At 60.7% G+C, this 12,500-nt stretch overlaps 2 non-coding genes across 2 annotated transcripts; both read right to left on the reverse strand.

Moving 5' to 3' along the window:
- Positions 1–524: 524 nt before the first annotated feature.
- On the reverse strand, positions 525–677 carry LOC142794247 (5.8S ribosomal RNA). The gene has a single exon (XR_012892187.1). It is a non-coding gene; the product is annotated as a 5.8S ribosomal RNA (ribosomal RNA).
- Positions 678–2,396: 1,719 nt separating this feature from the next.
- Positions 2,397–4,211, reverse strand: LOC142794234 (small subunit ribosomal RNA). The gene has a single exon (XR_012892179.1). It is a non-coding gene; the product is annotated as a small subunit ribosomal RNA (ribosomal RNA).
- Positions 4,212–12,500: the final 8,289 nt, after the last annotated feature.

A 12,500-nucleotide genomic window follows, 5' to 3' on the forward strand; every position in this document is an offset into this window, starting at 1 on the left:
TTGCGCGCGAACGTTCCCTGTTCGCGCGGCAAAGCCTGGAGGAGGCACGGCCCCGCAGCGTGTTCGAGCGCCCGGTCTACGGGACACCCTGCTTACTTCGAGGGCAACAAGCGCAACGCAAGGCTGCGATCTCGCGCACTTTGCGCACGGCTGGAGAAGCTTTGCTGGCCGGCTTTCGCTCCTCGTGTTTACCGTGCGTTAAAGTTGCGCGTCCGTGGCTCTCGCAGCTCTTGCGCGCCCGGTCGCAGAGAGGAGTACGCAACCTCGACCGCACTTTCCCTGCAGGCTTCCTTCCGACTCGAAGTCCTGCGGCGGTCTCAACGAGGTGCCACATCCTCAATGCAGTCGGTCGCCCCCGTTTCGGTTGGGCTCTGGCACGACGGTCGCCACCGTCTCGCCCTTGAGTGGCCGCTGTTGGCGCTCGCTGTGAGGTGTTCAGCGTGCTGTCCGTGTTGCCGACGCGGTCAAAACGAGTCGACGGCTCACGTTCCCTTGTGCGCCGAAGGCTCTCTTGATATGTGATCCGACCCTCAGACAGACGAAGCCAAGGGAAGACCCAAGGCCGCAATGTGCGTTCAAAGAATCAGTGCTCAGTGTGTCCTGCAATTCACACCAAGTCTCGCAGCTGGCTGCGTTCTTCATCGACCCGAGAACCGAGTGATCCACCGCTTAGAGTCGTGAAAAAGTGTTTGTTCAATTCCGTACAGTCAAAACCAAACGTTTCTGGCACTCGGCCAAACAGTGGCCAAGAAGGGCGCTTTTCAGCGCACGCTTGGACTCCAAAACTCTGCCGCGCCTTTTTCGGCTGCCGCAAATCGAGCAAACGGTGTGTTTCGGACGGCGTTTCGCTTCCGCTACTTGCGAGTGCTTTCGTGGTCCACCCCTCTATAAATACTCGGGAGGCGTCGAAGCCGGTTCTCCAAGCCGGACCCGTAGGTATCGTTGTGTGCTCGCTCTCATTGGCCCGCCTAACCAGAAAATGCCTGCGGTACACCCATTTGGATAAGAGTGCACGCAGATGCGGGCCTCGACGGCTACACATTTCCTCGGGCGGCCGCCTCCCGGCCTCCGTGGAGCGCGGGATGCACGGTCCCATCGACAAGCCTCTCCCGTTTTTACCGTGGCGTCGCGGTTCACCACGGCGGGCGGGTCGGTCTCCTCCGCATAAAAAGGGGGACCCCCGCTTTTTGTTCCACGAAATCGCACAAGCTTTTTTCGCATCCACGGTTTGCCACCGCACACCAAAATGCCGATCCGGCTGCCTACTTTAGCCAACAGGTGGAGCCAGGCGCGCCGTACTTGCGCGGCACTTCCCACGTCCACCGAAGTCGGTGCCAAGGACCACTTTCGGCGCCGGAGCCGCGTACGAGCCTACTCGAGGCGGAAGAACGAAGCCAGCAAGGGCCTGGCCGCAAGTGCGTTCAATTGTCGGGACGTCCAAGTCCCTCGTTCTTCCGTGCTTCCTCTTTCGGCAAGTCGTTGCGGCACCTTCCCAAAGCGCGCAGACCCGCTAATCGCGACGAGCGCGACGTGGCCGTGCCGCCTTTCCCTCGGCAGCAAGCAAAACGCCTGGCAACGTCGACGCTCCCCTAACCGCGATCTCGCACCGTGTTTCGTGTGGCGAATTCAAAAGCCGGCCGGCGCTGCTGCAACCATTACGGTCGGTACGCATACGCCGCGGAGGGCGGGACGGTCATCGGAGCGTGCGGTTCCTCCATCGAGTACTGCGCACCTCGGCCGTCGCATCGCCGTGCCATGACCGGCCGCGCGTCAACGCGAACCGGTGCCAGCGAGATCCCTCGCCTGCAAGAACCGACCGGCAGCCTCCGTCACCCGAGGACGCGGAGGCGCTTGCCGCGGACGGCGGGACGGTATGCACTGGTGCACAGCGGACCCGTCACATCGCCAGTTCCTTGACCGACCGCCGACGCTTGTGCCGTTCCTCTCGTACTTGGCAGTCGCCGCGCGATTGTCGGGTCTCGTTCTTGCACGCTCGAACGGTCGGGAGGGCACTCGGCTGGCGTTTCGGGAACGCGCAGCCTCGCCTTCTACCGACGTAACCACGACTCGCCGTTCGCGCTCCGCCGCTCCTGTTTACAGTACTAGGCGGTCCCGCAGCGGTCGGGTCGCGCATTTCGAGCGCTTCGAGCCACGGTGCAGTGGCGGGTCGAAAGCCGACCTATGAGTGCGTTGCGCCGTTTGTACCCGCGTCCGCCACCTGGCCGACCGTCCAAGGTCGCGGTGTTGGCGTCCGCTGGGCGCAACAATTTGTCACGGGGTGCCGCTCCACATTCAGGCAGCCCCGTGGGGAAAAGCCGACCCCGCGTCCAAACGGGGTCAGCGGCAGAAAGTGTCGGGCGCAGACGCAGCTGAGGCGCTCACCCTTCACAATCCGTTAATGATCCTTCCGCAGGTTCACCTACGGAAACCTTGTTACGACTTTTACTTCCTCTAAATGATCAAGTTTGGTCATCTTTCCAACAGACCGGCGCAACCGAAAGGCCGCGCCGGACATCGGTCCGAAGACCTCACTAAATCATTCAATCGGTAGTAGCGACGGGCGGTGTGTACAAAGGGCAGGGACGTAATCAACGCGAGCTTATGACTCGCGCTTACTGGGAATTCCTCGTTCAAGGGGAACAATTGCAAGCCCCTATCCCAATCACGAAAGAAGTTCCACGGGTTACCCAGTCTTTTCAGACAGGGATAAAGACACGCTGCTTCCTTCAGTGTAGCGCGCGTGCGGCCCCGGACATCTAAGGGCATCACAGACCTGTTATTGCTCTGTTTCGTGCGGCTAGGAGCCGCTTGTCCCTCTAAGAAGGTTGTAAGGTGCTGGGAACCCCGCACCTATTTAATAGGCTAGAGTCTCGTTCGTTATCGGAATTAACCAGACAAATCGCTCCACCAACTAAGAACGGCCATGCACCACCATCCACCGAATCAAGAAAGAGCTCTCAATCTGTCAATCCTCCCAGTGTCCGGGCCGGGTAAGTTTTCCCGTGTTGAGTCAAATTAAGCCGCAGGCTCCACTCCTGGTGGTGCCCTTCCGTCAATTCCTTTAAGTTTCAGCTTTGCAACCATACTTCCCCCGGAACCCAAATACTTTGGTTTCCCGGAAGCTGCCCGCCGAGTCATTTGAGTAACTCAGGCGGATCGCTGGTTGGCATCGTTTATGGTCAGAACTAGGGCGGTATCTGATCGCCTTCGAACCTCTGACTTTCGTTCTTGATCAATGAAAACATTCTTGGCAAATGCTTTCGCAGTAGTTCGTCTTGCGACGGTCCAAGAATTTCACCTCTAGCGCCGCAATACGAATGCCCCCGTCCGTCCCTCTTAATCATTACCTCGTATTCCAAAAACCAACAGAACAGAAACGAGGTCTTGTTCTATTATTCCATGCAAGTTTATTCAGGCGACTCGCCTGCGTTGAGCACTCTAATTTTTTCAAAGTAAAAGCACCGGCCATCTCGAGGCACACAATGAAGTGCACCAAGAAAGAACCGGCATGATGTTCAGTCCGAGCCGTCGCATCGGGTAGATGCACTACTCGTCTGGAACTGAGATCCAACTACGAGCTTTTTAACCGCAGCAGCTTTAGTATACGCTATTGGAGCTGGAATTACCGCGGCTGCTGGCACCAGACTTGCCCTCCAATTGATCCTCGTTAAAGGATTTAGAGTGTACTCATTTCAATTACGGGGCCTCAAAAGAGTCCCGTATTGTTATTTTTCGTCACTACCTCCCCGTGCCGGGAGTGGGTAATTTGCGCGCCTGCTGCCTTCCTTGGATGTGGTAGCCGTTTCTCAGGCTCCCTCTCCGGAATCGAACCCTGATTCTCCGTTACCCGTAACAACCATGGTAAGCAAGTAACCTACCATCGAAAGTTGATAAGGCAGACACTTGAAAGAAACGTCGCCGGCTCGTGGCCATGCGATCAGCACAAAGTTATCCAGAGTCACCACACAATACGGGCCGAAACCCGATCGATCTTGGTCTAATAAAAGCACCCGTTACCCAAAGGGCTCCAGGCTCACTGCATGTATTAGCTCTAGAATTGCCACAGTTATCCAAGTAGGAAGAAACGATCTAAGGAACCATAACTGATTTAATGAGCCATTCGCGGTTTCGCCTTATTTCGGCATGTACTTAGACATGCATGGCTTAATCTTTGAGACAAGCATATGATTACTGGCAGGATCAACCAGGTAATCGTTCGACTGCGCGTCCGTCCTCGCCCTCGGCGGGCCGGACGCAGTCTGTGTGCGGCGGAGGCCACCTTCAGGCGCCCCAACACGCTTATTTTGCACTCCGAGATGACGGCGTTCGAGCTCGCTACGGCACAACCTTCCCGAAAGACGAGTGGGAGCCGTGCGGCAAGAAGCACGTTCATGCTCGCTCTTTTTCGTTGCATCGACTCGGTCGCGCCGTGCGGGTTGCCCAAGCCCGCTGCACTGTCGGTGGACCGGCCGGAACTAGCAACGGAGCCGAGACTGCAAAGCCGCCAGACGACGGGTCACGCCCGCGTCTTCGGCGCTTTCGCATCTGAATCGCCCGAGGACGACACGGAACACACCTCGATATCGTGGTAAAACGGCACCGTCCGACAACCAGCCCCTAACGCATCAAGCGGATGAGGCTGCAGACGACTGCCGTGGATTCCCCTGGAGCAGACCCGAGGACACGCTTGACGAGGCCGAAGCCCGCCGCATATCAGACACCCGGTCGCTTTCGCGTACGCCGCTCACGAGAACCCCCACATAATAGCAGCGATAAGTACCCAGACCTCCTTGGGCCCTAATACGAGCGTACTCGAGAAAATTTCACCGCGGGTGTGCCCCGAAACGTGTGGCATGTTGAGCGTGCCACAAGTCTACGTCGCTCTCAAACCCGCCGAGGTCGTAGAATTTGCGACCCTACTCACGAAATTCCCACCGAGGATACGGCCGCAAACGTACCGCACCTTGGGTAGGCCACGAGTTTGTGCAACACTACGCTGACGGCACAGCACCGAGGTCGTGCGCGCACGCACGGGAAAATTCCGCCGCGGTTTCTGCCGAAAACGTGAGGCACCACGACTCTCCGCAAGTTCGCGTCGACTGCGAAAGACCGAAGTCGTGAACGACGTGTCCGCTACTCGCCGCCGACACGCTGGACACCAAACGTACAACGACTCGACGGCGTCGTAGAGGCCCACGACGCGGTTTTCCTTAACGACGTCTCGGCGTGGCACCGACAGGTTAGAACGGCCGACCAACGTTCCCTGTCCGCCGTTCGGCTCAGTCGAAGGGCTCGGCGACTTCGGCAACGCTGCGAAGCCGCACGGTGACGCACGCCATGTCCCCATTTTTTTTTTTCTTTCTGCGTCTGCCGGGGTGCCCCTATAATAGCAGCGATAAGCACCCAGACCGCCGTGGGTCGCTCGCCCCGGCTGACGTGGTTTTTCGTACTCCTGCGGCGGTCGCCGTCAAGCACGTCCAAATACGCTACTTTCGTGGGCGCATTCACGCTCTTTCGCTTCGCCGGAGTGCCAGCACTCACTCTGCCAAAAACGGCGAACATCCGAGCGGCGGTTCCCACTTTTGCGTCGGCGTCGCAAACCCCGCCCCGGCAGACGAGGTTTGCCGTACTCGTGCGACGGTGGCCGGCGGGCACGTCGAAAGACGCCGATATCGTGCGCGAATTGGCGCACCTTGGCTTCACCGGAGTGCCGCCACTGACTCCTCCAAAAACGGCGAAGATCCGAGCGGCGCTTCCCACTTTCGCATCGGCGTCCCGAACTCCGCCCCGGCTGACGCGGTTTACCGTACTCGTGCGACGGTCGCCGGCGAGCACGTGGAAAGACGCCGATATCGTGCCCGAATCGGCTCCGTTCGGCTTCGCCGGAGTGCCAGCACTGGCTCGGCGAAAGACGACGAACATCCGAGCGACGGTTCTCACTATTGCGTACGCGTCGCAAACCCCGCCCCGGCAGACGCACTTTGCCGTACTCGTGCGACGGTCGCCGGCGAGCACGTAGAAAGACGCCGATATCGTGCCGGAATCGGCCCCGTTTGGCTTCGCCGGAGTGCCAGCACTCACTCGGCCACAAACGGCGAACATCCGAGCGGCGGTTCCCACTTAGCCGTCGGCGTCCCGAACTCCGCCCCGGCAGACGCGGTTGCCGAGCTCGTGCGACTAGCGACCGCGAAGCCGTCTCGCGACGCCGCTTTCGTGCGCGGCTCCCACTGCGACCTGGGTCACCCGAGGTCGACGAGCAAAAAAGAATGTCGAAAAAAATTTTTTTTTTTTTTTGCGTCTGCCGGGGTGCCCCTATAATAGCAGCGATAAGCACCCAGACCGCCATGGGTCGCTCGCCCCGGCTGACGTGGTTTTTCGTTTTCCTGCGGTGGTCGTCGTCAAGCACGTCCAAACACGCCACTTTCGTGGGCGCATTCGCGCTCTTTCGCTTCGCCGGAGTGCCAGCACTCACTCTGCCAAAAACGGCGAACATCCGAGCGGCGGTTCCCACTTTTGCGTCGGCGTCGCAAACCCCGCCCCGGCAGACGAGGTTTGCCGTACTCGTGCGACGGTGGCCGGCGGGCACGTCGAAAGACGCCGATATCGTGCGCGAATTGGCGCACCTTGGCTTCACCGGAGTGCCGCCACTGACTCCTCCAAAAACGGCGAAGATCCGAGCGGCGCTTCCCACTTTCGCATCGGCGTCCCGAACTCCGCCCCGGCTGACGCGGTTTACCGTACTCGTGCGACGGTCGCCGGCGAGCACGTGGAAAGACGCCGATATCGTGCCCGAATCGGCTCCGTTCGGCTTCGCCGGATTGCCAGCACTGGCTCGGCGAAAGACGACGAACATCCGAGCGACGGTTCTCACTATTGCGTACGCGTCGCAAACCCCGCCCCGGCAGACGCACTTTGCCGTACTCGTGCGACGGTCGCCGGCGAGCACGTAGAAAGACGCCGATATCGTGCCGGAATCGGCCCCGTTTGGCTTCGCCGGAGTGCCAGCACTCACTCGGCCACAAACGGCGAACATCCGAGCGGCGGTTCCCACTTAGCCGTCGGCGTCCCGAACTCCGCCCCGGCAGACGCGGTTGCCGAGCTCGTGCGACTAGCGACCGCGAAGCCGTCTCGCGACGCCGCTTTCGTGCGCGGCTCCCACTGCGACCTGGGTCACCCGAGGTCGACGAGCAAAAAAGAATGTCGAAAAAAAATTTTTTTTTTTTTTTGCGTCTGCCGGGGTGCCCCTATAATAGCAGCGATAAGCACCCAGACCGCCATGGGTCGCTCGCCCCGGCTGACGTGGTTTTTCGTTTTCCTGCGGTGGTCGTCGTCAAGCACGTCCAAACACGCCACTTTCGTGGGCGCATTCGCGCTCTTTCGCTTCGCCGGAGTGCCAGCACTCACTCTGCCAAAAACGGCGAACATCCTAGTGGCGGTTCCCACTTTTGCGTCGGCGTCGCCAACCCCGCCCTGGCATACGCGGTTTGCCGTACTCGTGCGGCGGTGGCCGGCGGGCACGTCGAAAGACACCGATATCGTGCGCGAGTCGATGCTTCTTGGTCTCGCAGGAGGGCCGCCACTCACTCCTGCAAAAACGGCGAAGATCCGAGCGGCGCTTCCCACTTTTTCGTCGGCGTCGCAAACCTCGCCCCGGCAGACGCGCTTTGCCGTACTCGTGCGACGGTCGCCGGCGAGCACGTCGAAATACGCCGATATCGTGCCCGAATCGGCCCCGTTTCGCTTCGCCGGAGTGCCAGCACTCGCTCGGCCAAAGACGACGAACATCCGAGCGACGGTTCCCACTATTGCGTACGCGTCGCGAACCCCGCCCCGGCAGACGCGGTTTGCCGTACTCGTGCGGCGGTGGCCGGCGGGCACGTCGAAAGACGCCGATATCGTGCACGAATTGGCGCTCCTTGGCTTCACCGGAGTGCCAGCACTCACTCGGCCAAAAACGGCGAACATCCGAGCAGCGGTACCCACTTAGCCGTCGGCATCCCGAACTCCGCGCCGGCTGACGCGGTTGCCGAGCTCGTGCGACTAGCGACCGCGAACGCGTCTCGCGACGCCGCTTTCGTGCGCGGCTCCCATTGCGACCTGGGTTACCCGAGCTCGACCAGCAAAAAAGAAGGTCGAAAATTTTTTTTTTTTTTCTGCGTCTGCCGGGGTGCCCCTATAATAGCAGCGATAAGCACCCAGACCGCCGTGTGTCGCTCGCCCCGGCTGACGTGGTTTTTCGTACTCCTGCAGCGGTCGCCGTCACGCACGTCCAAATACGCCACTTTCGTGGGCGCATTCGCGCTCTTTCGCGTCGCCGGAGTGCCAGCACTCACTCTGCCAAAAACGGCCAACATCCGAGCGGCGGTTCCCACTTTTGCGTCGGCGTCGTAAACCCCGCCCCGGCAGACGCGGTTTGCCCTACTCGTGCGACGGTCGCCGGCGAGCGCGTCGAAAGACGCCGATATCGTGCGCTAATTGGCGCTCCTTGGCTTCTCCGGAGTGCCGCCACTCACTCCTCCAAAAACGGCGAAGATCCGAGCGGCGTTCTCCACTTTCGCATCGGCGTCCCGAACTCCGCCCGGGCTGACGCGGTTTACCGTACTCGTGCGACGGTCGCCGGCGGGCACGTCGAAAGACGCCGATATCGTGCCGTAATCGGCCCCGTTTGGCTTCGCCCGAGTGCCAGCACTCACTCGGCCAAAAACGGCGAACATCCGAGCAGCGTTTCCCACTTTCGCATCGGCGTCCCGAAGCCCGCCCCGGCAGACGCGGTTTGCCCTACTCGAGCGACGGTCGCCGGCGATCACGTCGAAAGGCGCCGAATTCGTGCACGAATCGATGCTTCTTGGTCTCGCAGGAGGGCCGCCACTCACTCCTGCAAAAACGGCGAAGATCCGAGTTGCGCTTCCCACTTTTTCGTCGGCGTCCCGAACTACGCCCCGGCTGACGCGGTTTACCGTACTCGTGCGACGGTCGCCGGCGGGCACTTCAAAATACGCCGATTTCGTGGGCGCATTCACGCTGTTTCGCTTCCCCGGAGTGCCAACACTCACTCTGCCGAAAGCGGCGATCATCCGAGCGGCGGTTCCCACTTTTGCGTCGGCTTCGCAAACGGCGCCCCGGCAGACGCGCTCGTGCGACGTACTCGTGCGACGGTCGCCGGCGAGCACGTCGAAAGACGCCGATATCGTGCTCGAATCGACCCCGTTTCGCTTCGCCGGAGTGCTGCCAGTCACGGCGCAGAAAACGGCGAACAAGTGTTTTTTTTTTTTTTTTCCTAGAATTTGTGTTATAGAAGGCACATTTGATATCGGACGATAATTTTCAACTTTATCACGCGCACCGATTTTCGTGTAGAGGTTTGCAAGTTTATGGGAATTTCTCCACTTGGAATAATGCGATTTAGTAGTACTACGAGAACTTCATGGATGTACTCAAGGGTACGGGGCAAGTCAGTTACGTCAACACCTGCAGATTTTTTACACTTCAAACTGAAAATTGTTGGTTGTGAGTCCTCGTGTGATATTAAAGGCCGATTCGCTAACACATAGAACAAAGAAAGAAAGGAAGAAAAAACGCCCGCGCTCGCTCAAGAAACCTGGGTTCGCAACAAGTGGCAACAACAAGCAACCGAGCGAGTGCGCCAAAACCCGTGGCGGCCGAACAAACGCGAAGTCCCAACCGCGTCAGCCGGGGCGGCACGGGACAGGAAAAATCACTTCAGCCGGGGCGGCGGGGCACCGAATAAACCTCGTCACCTCGTCGCAGGATAAAAGAGGAAACAAAAAGTCTAAACAGCGTCTGCTGGAGCGAATGCGTAATAAAACAACAACAACAACAAAAAAAAAAAACACCCGCGCTCAAGAAGTCTGCAATCACCACAAAAGGCGACTGTGACCGAGCAGCGTCAGCCGGGGCCGTGCGGAAACGGAAAAACCGCGACTACCGGGGCGTCGAGGCACCGAAAAATCCACTTCAGCCGCGGCGAAAAAAAAAAACAAAAAGAAAGACGGAGGGGGGGGGGGGGAACCACGTCTGCCGGGGCGAAGGAAAAAAAAAAAACGCGTCTGCCGGGGCGAGCCCGGGTGCGGCACCACCGGGAAAACTGTGGCAAACAGACATGGCGATCGAGTGAGTGGGCCGCCAGCCAGGCTCAGCCAAAAAGTGCAAAGTCCGAACTGCGTCAGCCGGGGCGGCAAAAACCACGTCAGCCGGGGCGGCGCAAAAAACCGCGTCTGCCGGGGCGGCACGAAACCGCGTCAGCCGGGGCGGCGCGAAAACTGCGTCAGCCGGGGCGAAAGAAAAAAAAAAAAAAAACGCGTCTGCCGGGGCGAGCCCGGGTGCGGCACCACCGGGAAAACTGTGGCAAACAGACATGGCGATCGAGTGAGTGGGCCGCCAGCCAGGCACAGCCGAAAAGTGCAAAGTCCGAACCGTGTCAGCCGGGGCGGCAAAAAACCGCGTCAGCCGGGGCGGCGCAAAAAACCGCGTCTGCCGGGGCGGCACGAAACCGCGTCAGCCGGGGCGGCGCGAAAACTGCGTCAGCCGGGGCGAGCCCGGGTGCGGCACCACCGGGAAAACTGTGGCAAACAGACATGGCGATCGAGTGAGTGGGCCGCCAGCCAGGCTCAGCCAAAAAGTGCCAAGTCCGAACTGCGTCAGCCGGGGCGGCAAAAAACCGCGTCAGCCGGGGCGGCGCAAAAAACCGCGTCTGCCGGGGCGGCGCGAAAACCGCGTCTGCCGGGGCGGCGCGAAAACTGCGTCAGCCGGGGCGAAAGAAAAAAAAAAACGCGTCTGCCGGGGCGAGCCCGGGTGCGGCACCACCGGGAAAACTGTGGCAAACAGACATGGCGATCGAGTGAGTGGGCCGCCAGCAAGGCTCAGCCAAAAAGTGCTAAGTCCGAACTGCGTCAGCTGGGGCGGCAAAAAACCGCGTCTGCCGGGGCGGCACGAAACCGCGTCAGCCGGGGCGGCGCGAAAACCGCGTCTGCCGGGGCGGCACGAAACCGCGTCAGCCGGGGCGGCGCGAAAACTGCGTCAGCCGGGGCGAGCCCGGGTGCGGCACCACCGGGAAAACTGTGGCAAACAGACATGGCGATCGAGTGAGTGGGCCGCCAGCCAGGCACAGCCGAAAAGTGCTAAGTCCGAACTGCGTCAGCCGGGGCGGCAAAAACCGCGTCAGCCGGGGCGGCGCGAAAACCGCGTCTGCCGGGGCGGCACGAAACCGCGTCAGCCGGGGCGGCGCGAAAACTGCGTCAGCCGGGGCGAGCCCGGGTGCGGCACCACCGGGAAAACTGTGGCTAACAGACATGGCGATCGAGTGAGTGGGCCACCAGCCAGGCTCAGCCAAAAAGTGCTAAGTCCGAACTGCGTCAGCCGGGGCGGCAAAAACCGCGTCAGCCGGGGCGGCGCAAAAAACCGCGTCTGCCGGGGCGGCACGAAACCGCGTCAGCCGGGGCGGCGCGAAAACTGCGTCAGCCGGGGCGAAAGAAAAAAAAAAACGCGTCTGCCGGGGCGAGCCCGGGTGCGGCACCACCGGGAAAACTGTGGCAAACAGACATGGCGATCGAGTGAGTGGGCCGCCAGCCAGGCACAGCCGAAAAGTGCCAAGTCCGAACTGCGTCAGCCGGGGCGGCAAAAAACCGCGTCAGCCGGGGCGGCGCAAAAAACCGCGTCTGCCGGGGCGGCACGAAACTGCGTCAGCCGGGGCGGCGCGAAAACTGCGTCAGCCGGGGCGAGCCCGGGTGCGGCACCACCGGGAAAACTGTGGCAAACAGACATGGCGATCGAGTGAGTGGGCCGCCAGCCAGGCTCAGCCAAAAAGTGCCAAGTCCGAACTGCGTCAGCCGGGGCGGCGCAAAAAACCGCGTCTGCCGGGGCGGCGCGAAAACCGCGTCTGCCGGGGCGGCGCGAAAACTGCGTCAGCCGGGGCGAAAGAAAAAAAAAACGCGTCTGCCGGGGCGAGCCCGGGTGCGGCACCACCGGGAAAACTGTGGCAAACAGACATGGCGATCGAGTGAGTGGGCCGCCAGCAAGGCTCAGCCAAAAAGTGCCAAGTCCGAACTGCGTCAGCCGGGGCGGCAAAAAACCGCGTCTGCCGGGGCGGCACGAAACCGCGTCAGCCGGGGCGGCGCGAAAACCGCGTCTGCCGGGGCGGCACGAAACCGCGTCAGCCGGGGCGAGCCCGGGTGCGGCACCACCGGGAAAACTGTGGCAAACAGACATGGCGATCGAGTGAGTGGGCCGCCAGCCAGGCACAGCCGAAAAGTGCTAAGTCCGAACTGCGTCAGCCGGGGCGGCAAAAACCGCGTCAGCCGGGGCGGCGCAAAAACCGCGTCTGCCGGGGCGAATGCAAAAAAAACAAAGAAAAAAGCCCGCGCTTAATCAAAAGAAAACAAAGAAAAAAGCTTGCGCTTAATCAAAAGAAAACAAACAAAAAAAGTTCGCGCTTAAGCCTGGCGGTGGAACCACCGGGGCAAACAGACCTGGCGATCGAGTGA

Source organism: Rhipicephalus microplus, unplaced genomic scaffold (genome assembly GCF_043290135.1).
Source record: "Rhipicephalus microplus isolate Deutch F79 unplaced genomic scaffold, USDA_Rmic scaffold_390, whole genome shotgun sequence".
Taxonomy (NCBI): Eukaryota; Metazoa; Arthropoda; class Arachnida; order Ixodida; family Ixodidae; genus Rhipicephalus; species Rhipicephalus microplus.